We start from the raw sequence: 10000 nt of genomic DNA, 5'->3' as shown, positions 1-10000 counted from the left end.
ACCAACGCATCACCATTTCATCACCAAACCTTACATTTCTCGCGAGCTGTTACCAGCCTACTACCTCTCAGTCCTGAGGTCTCCCCTACCAGACAACAACCTCTCCTGCGGTCTCCCAACCAGCCAACAACCATTCCTGGGGTCTCCCCACCAGCCTACTACCTCCCCTGGGGTCCTCCGAAGCCAAGAGGTCCCCAAGCCCTACCAGACCACACACACTCTTGACTCACAGGCAGCCAAACCGTTTCAAGTTATAAATTTGTTTCTTTGCAGAGAGCACTTATCATCATCTACTTCTTCTTCTTCTATTAACGTGCTCTTTTTTCCCCAATTCGTATGGAGCGCTTATCGTAAGATACATATTTTTATAGCATATTTTCATTCGATTTCATTTCTTAACTTTTCCCCAGCTAAAAGCTAAGCTAATTCAACCTGTAGCAGTGTAGCTAAATCTTAGAAACCCAAGATATAAAAGCTATATTATACCGTCTTTTTTCCTAATATACTTATTGTTTTTTCCTATTTATCTATTTCCTTATCGACTTCCTTCTGCTGAAGATAAACCTAGATTTTATCGCTAATTCTCAAACTTAATCTTATTTTCCTTCTTCCTTTAGAGTTCTTATCAGGACTTTCGGCTATTTTCCTTAATCATTATTATTATTATTATTATTATTATTATTATTATTATTATTATTATTAGCTAAGCTACAACGTTAGCTGGAGAAGCAGGATGCTATAAGCCAGAGGGCTCCAACAGGGAAAAATATCCCAGTGAGGAAAGAGAATAAGGAAATAAACTACAAGGGAAGTAATGAATGATATGAAAATACATTAAGAACAATAACAACATTAAAACAGATCTTTCATATATATATATATATATATATATATATATATATATATATATATATATATATATATATATATATATATGTATATATATATATATATATATATATATATATATATATATATATATATATATATATATTATAAAAGACTTATGTTATCCTGTTCAACATAAAATCGTTCTCTGCAATATTGACCTTCTGAAGTTGTTCTAGATTAAGGCAGGAGAGAGAGAGAGAGAGAGAGAGAGAGAGAGAGAGAGAGAGAGAGAGAGAGAGAGAGAGATTACATGAAATATTTTTACAATATCGTTCTGTAACGTATGAAATTGAAGAATATATTTCCGTTTATAATCTATTTCTACTAAGTAAAAAGGTTAGAATCAGAAAAGCTCTCCCTTATTATCATTACAAGCCAAGCTACAACCCTAATTGTAAAAGTAGGATGCTATAATCCCAAGGGCTCCAACAGGGACAAATATCCCACTGAGGAAAGGAAACAAGGAAATAGATAAACTACAAGAAAAGTAGGTAATGAACAATCAAAATAAAATATTTTACGAATAGCGAAAACATTACATTAGATCTTTTATATATAAACTATAAAATCTTCAATTAAAAAAAAACAGGAGAGATATAACATAGAATAATGTCTCCGAGTATAACCTCAAGCAAGAGAACTCTACCCCAAGACAGTGGAAGACCATGGTACAGAGGCTATGGCACTACCAAAAAGTTGTGAAGAGGTTCAGGTCTGTCTTTCCAGTTATAAATGAACAAGGATGAACATTTTGTACTTGTGAATAATGACAGGAAAGTGAAAATATATCTTGTGCCTCTGTAATGACATGGAACACATTTTCGTACAAGGAACCTTCATGTATTGTCCCAAATTCTTTAGTCAGTTATGTAGACCTACAGTTCACGGTTGCCTACTTCCTACCAAAAAGAAAGACATACGAAATTCCGAGATCATATCATACGTATTGGAGGCCAATGTGGTAACGTCCCTGACTGGTGAATCCAAGACTGGGGTTCGAGTCCCGCTCAAACTCGTTAACTCCTTTGGTCGCTGCAACCTTGTGTGCTAAGGATGGGGGGGGGGGAGCCTATAGGTCTATCTACTGAGTTATCAGCATCCATTGTCTGACCCTCCTTAGACCGAACTTGGGTGCTATCATATGTATACTGTATATGGTCAGTCTCTAGGGCATTGTCCTGCTTGATAGGGCAATGTCACTGTCCCTTGCCTCTGCCATTCATGGGTGGAATTTAAACCTTTAAAAAGACACCTCGCACAAAGGCATCATCATCTCGGTGATATTATTATTATTATTATTATTATTACTTACTTACTTACTAAGCTACAACCCTAGTTGAAAAGCAGGATTCTATAAGCCCAGAGGCTCCAACAGGAAAAATAGCCCAGTGAGGAAAGGAAACAAAGAAAAATAAAAATTTCAAAACGATTATGATTAAAATAGACATCTCTTATAGCTAAGGAAAGCCTGGTGGGGGAATATTGCAAAACATAACTTGGACTCAGTTCTGACTATAAGCAGAGAGAAGGAGAGATTGGAACATGGCTTGCCAAATCTTTTTGGGATTAATAGTTTATCCACCAGAGGATGTTGGGTAGTGCCATAGCCTCTGTACCATGGTCTTCCACTGTCTTGGGTTAGAGTTCTCTTGCTTGAGGGTACACTCGGATCCACCATTCTCATCTTATTTTCATTTTTTTTTCTTTTTTTGCAGCTTTAATAGTTTAAATGTGAAAGATTTATTCTTATGCTGTTACTGTTCTTAAAATATTTTATTCTAATTGTTCATTACTTCTCTTGTAGTTTATTTTCTTATTCCCTTTCCTCACTGAGTTATTTTCCCTTGTTGGAGCCCTTGGGCTTAAAGCATCCTTCTTTTCCAACTAGGGTTTTAGCTTAGCCAATAATAATAATAATAATAATAGGCGAAGAACATTAGTAGAGAACAGTATATTAGGTTTAAGCTTTAAAGGCCGCTCATGAATGGCAGAGGCAAGGGGAAAGTGACATTGCTCTATCAAGCAGGATAATGCCATAGAGTCTGACCATATATACATATGATCACAGCCCAAGCCCCTCTCCATCCAAGCTAGGACCAGGGAGGGCCAGGCAATGGTTACTGATGATTAAGCAGGTAGATCTATAGGCTTCCAAAAAAACCCCATCCTTAGCTCAAAAGGATGGTGTAGTTGCGGCGACCAAAGGAACTAAAGAGTTTGAGCTGGACTCTAACCCCAGTCTGGCGATCCAACAGGCAGGGATGTTACTAAATAGGCCACCTGGGCTAAGGTTTCAACTACTAACTTGTTTATGAATTCAAATGTCCCATATGAGGGGCAATTAAATTTGCTTACTACAATGAGAAGCAAATCAATGAATGCATACAGAAGATGTCATGTACTTACCATTCACATGATGCCAGGCTGATTGGTGACCCCAGTGGCAGATCTGTTGGAAGAGAAGAGAAAACATTATTCCAATGTGTCAATATAAAATCCTATTAACTTTTGATGATCATTGCATTCAAAATAGTCACATCACAATTATTATTATGATTATTTAAAATACCTCATCCATACAGAAGCCAGATATGGCATGGAAGAAAACTACTAGAACAATGCAGAAAAAAAGGCACTACTACATAATATACAGTATGTAATCTCCCCTATATAATAATGAGCCAGGTGTCTGGTTAAATATATAAATAAATATTATATATATATATAAATATATATACATATGTATGTATATATATGTATATATATATGTACATATATATATATATGAATGTGTATGTAAATATATATATATATATATATATATATATATATATATATATATATATATATATGTATATATATATATATATATATATATATATATATATATATATAAATATTGTGTGTGTGTGTATGTATATATATATATATATATATATATATATATGTGTGTGTGTGTGTGTGTGTGTGTGTGTGTATGTATGTGTGCATTCTAATTACTACTTAGCTCTCCCCATCCCTTGGGTAGGGAGAGAGGGAGTAGTCATACCCTGGTGAGAGAGGAGTGCATGTATGTGCATATCTGAATATTTAGCTGTCATGTTTTACGGGTCGCATACACTAGTAATATTTACAGATATGTAACCAAGACATAAAAATCTTTGATGACAGTAAAAGTCAAGACGAAGAGACTCAAAGCACTTCTAAGCTTTGATTAGAAGTGATTAAAGTCTACTGTACATGTGACATTCTAGGACTATATATCAAGACTGCAGTATAATTGGGTAGTTTCTGGCCGATCCATACATAATAAATACCCATAAATGAAAAGACCTGATATCTAGTCCCCAGGTCCAAACATCATGACAAGGTCTGAGGAACCTCTTTTTTGAGACAGTGACTTGGATTTATAAATTTATGCCATACAGCCAAATACTGGGGCCAAGGAGACCATTAAGTACTATGTGCAACTGGAGGAAATCCCTGATGTTGCAATATGAAGTAAAAGTCAAATTGGAAAAAGGAACTGGGAACAGAGGTAAAGTTCAAACTTAAAAATTGAGTACAGCTGGGGCCCAAAATGGAAGCTGCAAAGACATGGAAGTAATGCCTATAGTGCACCTGCTTTAGATGCGCTAGTGGCACTACCTGGCATCAATGACCATTGCTGTTACGATGCCAAATATTACCTAATAATCAATCAATCAATTGCGCCACTGCCCTTCTATGGGGAGAGGGGAAGGACACTGAAATAGGTTTGTTTGACATACTGTACATCAAAAAGAGGATGATTCAGCTGCCATCCTTCCCAACTCACACACAGAGCTAGAGAATATAAGTCTGATGATGAAGCAGGAGGCCAAAATGACAGCAACCAGGACATTCCTGTTCACAGATGTCTGTGGGAACTTAAAAATAATAACTGAAAAGAACCCAAGTTATAATAGATGTAGAAAAGGCACCTACAGCTTCAGCATTTTATCCAGTAGAAGAGTTTGGGGAAATTATCTAAGAAATATAAAAAAAAATACCAGTTCTCATAGTATAACTGATGTAGAAAAGGAGCCTATAGTTACATCTTATCCAGTTGAAGAGTTTGGGAATTTATCAGAGAGAAATAATAAACAGAATACTTGTTCTACTATGTGAAGGACTAATAGTCCAGGCTCAAACTAGGAAAACAACTAGTTTAAATGTAATCTCTCTTACTTTAGTATGAGTACTGTATATCTTATAAAAATTTGCTTGCTAGCACAGTATGGTGATTCTGCCTGTGAATTGTACCATAAAATTTGCATTGCAACTTTCCATAAGTGTCTTCAATTATAAGTCAACTTCAACAATCTCTGAACAATCACTACAATAAAAATATCTCTAAAGCAGTTGTCCAAACTTTGGCAGTGTGGGCATGAACCATACTTGAACACTGTGTAGTCAGGCAGTACCAGAGACATAAAGGAAGTTACCATCAGTACACATTGAGGTCCTTTAACTCCACATGACAAGGAATGCTTCAATTTATGTAATCAACCTGGTTGTATTTAGATAGGTTCTAACGATTTACTTGGCAAACGAGAATTTGTCACTGATATACTGTACTGTACATGAGCTAAGGCTGAGGTTAAGTCAAACTTATGTATGGAGAAAGTATCATGTGCAGTATATCAGGCATAATGTGTGATATCATGAAGTCAAAGTAAAGAGTATAGAATTTACTATAAAGTTTGTCACTAAAAAGAGTCCTTATTTCAAGTATAATATCAATACAGTAGGCTGTATTGTACATACATGTACATGTACTATATTCTTAATAATATTTGAGGTACCACTGTCACTTTTATTTCAATTATTCAAATCAATTTTGGGTCAACTACCCCTGTATATGTTTTCTAAGAGAATGAACAACCACATATTGCACCTCCAAATTAAACACAACTTTCTAAGCCAATCAGATTATAAAACAAACCGAGTAATTAGGATATCTGTAGAAATATTACACTTAATACCACAAGCAGTTTGGCAAATGAAAAGGCCCTCAATATCTGAGAGGCTGTGCTAAGAATCTAAATAAAAATCCACAAGATGGAAGAGATGAGAATTCCCTGTGTCTAACCTTGTAATGAAACACCTAGCACCTCTACAATTTACTATGCTAAACATTCCCTAGCTACGTTACTAATTGTTACATTCGAATATAAAAGTTTCTACAACCTTCTCCACTGGCATATGTACTGATATTTTATAGTGAAACTAGTTGCTTAGAACACCATACTAAGTTTACTAGTGTATGATAAGAATACTGTACTACTGTACTTGACCTAATCATTCCAAAATGGCAGAAAACATTTCAATATAAACAAATTGAATACATTTATATACATAAATTAACCAAAAGAAAGTGTATATTATAACCTTGAGACCCAGAAAAATGTAAAAAAATAACAGAATGAAATGCAAAGCTCTTCAATATTACTCCAAAAGTTATTTTTTGTGTTCTTCCAACTATTGAAGATACATAGAAGATAGAAAAATTTATACCAAACTACTGTACACCATAATCATGCACCATTTTCCAGTGCAATTTCCACTACCATAACAAAAGAATGAAGCTTTAAAGCCAGGAGAAAATGAAAACAAGATTGTATCATGTATATGCACAAAGAATGGTTTTGTCCAATGGTTGTGGAATTAAAGTGGCCCTGGAATCAAGTCTGTTTATAAATATGTACAAGAATCTTTATATAGATCACAAGATAAAAGAGTGGAGAAAATTTCTTACAAGACTAAGCTGTAAAGGAAAACCCATTATTATTATTATTATTACTTGCTAAGCTACAACCCTAGTTGGAAAAGCAGGATGCTATAAGCCCAGGGGCTCCAACAAGGGAAATAGCCCAGTGATGAAAGGAAAAAGTGAGAAATAAAATATTTAAAAGAGTAACATTATTAAAATAAATATCTCAAATATAAACTATATAAACTTTAACAAAACCAGAGGAAGAGAAATTAGATAGAATAGTATACACGAGTGTACCCTCAAGCAAGAGAACTCTAACCCAAGACAGTGGAAGACCATGGTACAGAGGCTATGGAACTACCCAAGACTAGAGAACAATGGTTTGATTTTGGAGTGTCCTCCTAGAAGAGCTGCTTACCATAGCTAAAGTCTCTTCTACACTTACCAAGAGGAAAGTGGCCACTATGCACTTTACTTTCATAGGCGCACCTTAGCATAGTGACCAATTATACTGCATCATACTACATAGACATAACAAATACAGTATCCTGTATATGATGAATCTTATGGAGACAAACTGACACCTTTAATACCGTAAACTGGGTTTACAAATTCATGTCAAATGAACTAACCTCCAAATTATCCAAATAAAGTCATAAAGCAGTGTAATATAGACAAACTACTTAATCTATTTAGCACACATGAAAATCAAGGAAGAGAACACCCCACAAAATGTTAAAAAACACTAGAGAAATACAGAAATTTATATGTAAAACAATTTAGAATTAATCTAATTTGCTCTTCCAACTGTTATGGATCCTTGAAGCAATCTACTATACAGTATATCCTCATCGTTCTTCTTATTCATTAAATTTCCTTTTCCTGAACATCAGAATGAACTATGGGGATCAGAGAAAAAGGGACCAGAATGGATACATAACCACAATGAATTTATCTGTCCCAAAGTATTATTATTATTATTATAACTAGCCAAGCTACAACCCTAGTTGGAAAAGCAAGATGCTATAAGCCCAAGGGCTCCAATAGAGAAAAATAGCTGTGAAGAAAGGATATAAGGAAATAAATAAATGATGAGAACAAATTAACAATAAATCATTCTAAAAACAGTAACAACGTCAAAATAGATACAGTATGTCACATATAAACTATTAATAATGTCAAAACAGATATGTAGGGCAAACTACACAACCATGGAATCAACTCTATCTGTAAATGTACAGTATAGCTAGCTATGTATCTGCACTTAGATATATACAATTTCAATAAAAAATAGTAGCCTAAGCAAGACTGTGAGACCAGAATGGCAGTGACCTAGTAATCAGTATGACCTGATGTTTTCATAACTTGGGTCAGTATAACACCAGAATATTTAATAAACAACATTAATACAATACAAGCCTTCTGGCTAGTACAGTGGTACTGTATTTGCCTGGCCTTCGCATGGCGGCAGATCGATCCCCACCAAGGACCTTGAGTTTGAGCTGTTTACGGAGGAGGCACTGCTGTGGTTGGGCACCACAGTGGGCGATTGGGCTTGCCCAGCTAACGTTATGGTGAGCACCCATTCTGATAAAACTGGAACTGAGACAAGACACCTTTAACCTTTATAAGGGTAGAAGGGACTCTTTAGCTATGGTAAGCAGCTCTTCTAGAAGGACACTCCAAAATCAAACCGTTGTTCTCTCGTCTTGGGTAGTGCCATAGCCTCTGTACCATGGTCTCAACTGTCTTGGGTTAGAGTTCTCTTGCTTGAGGGCACACTATTCTTTTTCTCTTCTTCTTGTTTTGTTAAAGTTTTTATAGTTTATATTAGGAGATATTCTATTCTTAAAATATTCTTCCTTGATTCCTTTCCTCCCTGGGCTATTTTCCCTGTTGGAGCCTCTGGGCTTATAGCATTCTACTTTTCCAACTAGGGTTGTAGCTTAGCAATTAATAATAATAATAATAATAATAATAATAATAATTAATAATAACAATAATGATAATAATAATAATATGCCAGCACATACACTTGATTTGGCACAAATGTTCAGTGAAGGGAAAGAATCCTATTGAGGGCACACTGAAATTCAGTCTGACTTAATTCACTGTCCCATCTTTGTATAGTAATTCATTTGGAAACACAAAAAGGAAGAACCAATAACACTATAAATAAAATCACCCAATTAAACATCATTGAAATGTTTATAGAAGATATTCCATTCGTGAATAATGACAGGAAATACTATCAAAACAATAAACATTACCACTCTCCATCCAAAAGAGACTAGAAATTATTCCCTCAATACTGAGCCAAGTCAATTACACAAAGTTATATCTACTGAAATGGTATTACTAATTATCTTAATCAAAACTGCAAAGCATTGGTAACCAGAGGTACTGAGAGTAAGAGAAACACCTAAGCTGTAATTTGAAACAGAAAGAATGCAATCAATCCGGGCCACAAATTCATACAAAGTCACCCATGAAGTCACACTGATTTCATTCACAGAATAACAATAAAGAATTTGTAAAAATGTGAGAGAAAAGTAAAGGAAATTCAAAGTAAATGGTTTTATGAAGGGAAAACTGATGATTTAGATACAGAAATTTTAATAGGGATGATAATATATGTATAAAACCTTTTGTGTTTGGTACAAAATCTTACTAAAATAGCAAAATTGTGGAGATATTGTTATTATTATTATTATTATTATTATTATTATTATTATTATTATTATTATTAGCTAAGCTACAACACTACTTTGAAAAGTAAGATGCTATAAGCCCAAGGACTCCAAGAGGGAAAATAGCTCAGTAAAGAAAGGAAATAAATTATGTAAATAAATAAACTACATGAGTAATGAGAAATATCATTTGACTTAAAGTGATGGCAAATTACTAAATGGGAAGAAAGTACCTAAAAAAACTGAAGGTGACATGAATGAAAGCACCATTCTTCAGAACTACTCTTAAAGTTACTTCCAACACATATATTCTTCCAACTGTTTCAGATACACTAGAAAATAAAAGAAGTATAGAGTTCTCTTGCTTGAGGATACACCTAGGCACATTATTCTATCTGTTTCCTTATTTCTGCTCATCACTGGGCTATTTTCCCTGATGGAGCCCTTGGGCTTATAACAACCTGCTTTTCCAACCAGAGTTGTAGCTTAGCTAATAATAATAATAATATAATAATAATAATAATAATATAATAATAATATAATAATAAAATAATAATAATAATAATAATAATAATAACAGCAACAGAATGAACCATGGGAACCTATAGAAAGTGACAACAAGAATGGTTTCCATGTCTTTGTCTCTAGGTTGTAGGACAAAGGATATAATACTGGAATCAAT

At 34.4% G+C, this 10000-nt stretch overlaps 1 long non-coding RNA gene across 1 annotated transcript in view; it reads right to left on the bottom strand.

Moving 5' to 3' along the window:
- Window positions 1–3296: 3296 nt before the first annotated feature.
- The window catches only part of LOC137636556 (uncharacterized), a 51101-nt gene continuing 44397 nt past the window's right edge, over window positions 3297–10000 (bottom strand). Inside the window, exon 4 of the long non-coding RNA XR_011043150.1 lies at window positions 3297–3340. This is a non-coding gene — a long non-coding RNA (uncharacterized lncRNA). The remainder of the gene's footprint in view (window positions 3341–10000) is intronic.

The sequence above is a fragment of the Palaemon carinicauda genome, unplaced genomic scaffold, assembly GCF_036898095.1.
Source record: "Palaemon carinicauda isolate YSFRI2023 unplaced genomic scaffold, ASM3689809v2 scaffold326, whole genome shotgun sequence".
Taxonomy (NCBI): Eukaryota; Metazoa; Arthropoda; class Malacostraca; order Decapoda; family Palaemonidae; genus Palaemon; species Palaemon carinicauda.
Note: the sequence above shows the minus strand (reverse complement) of the source record. Positions and strands in the feature narration are given on the sequence as shown.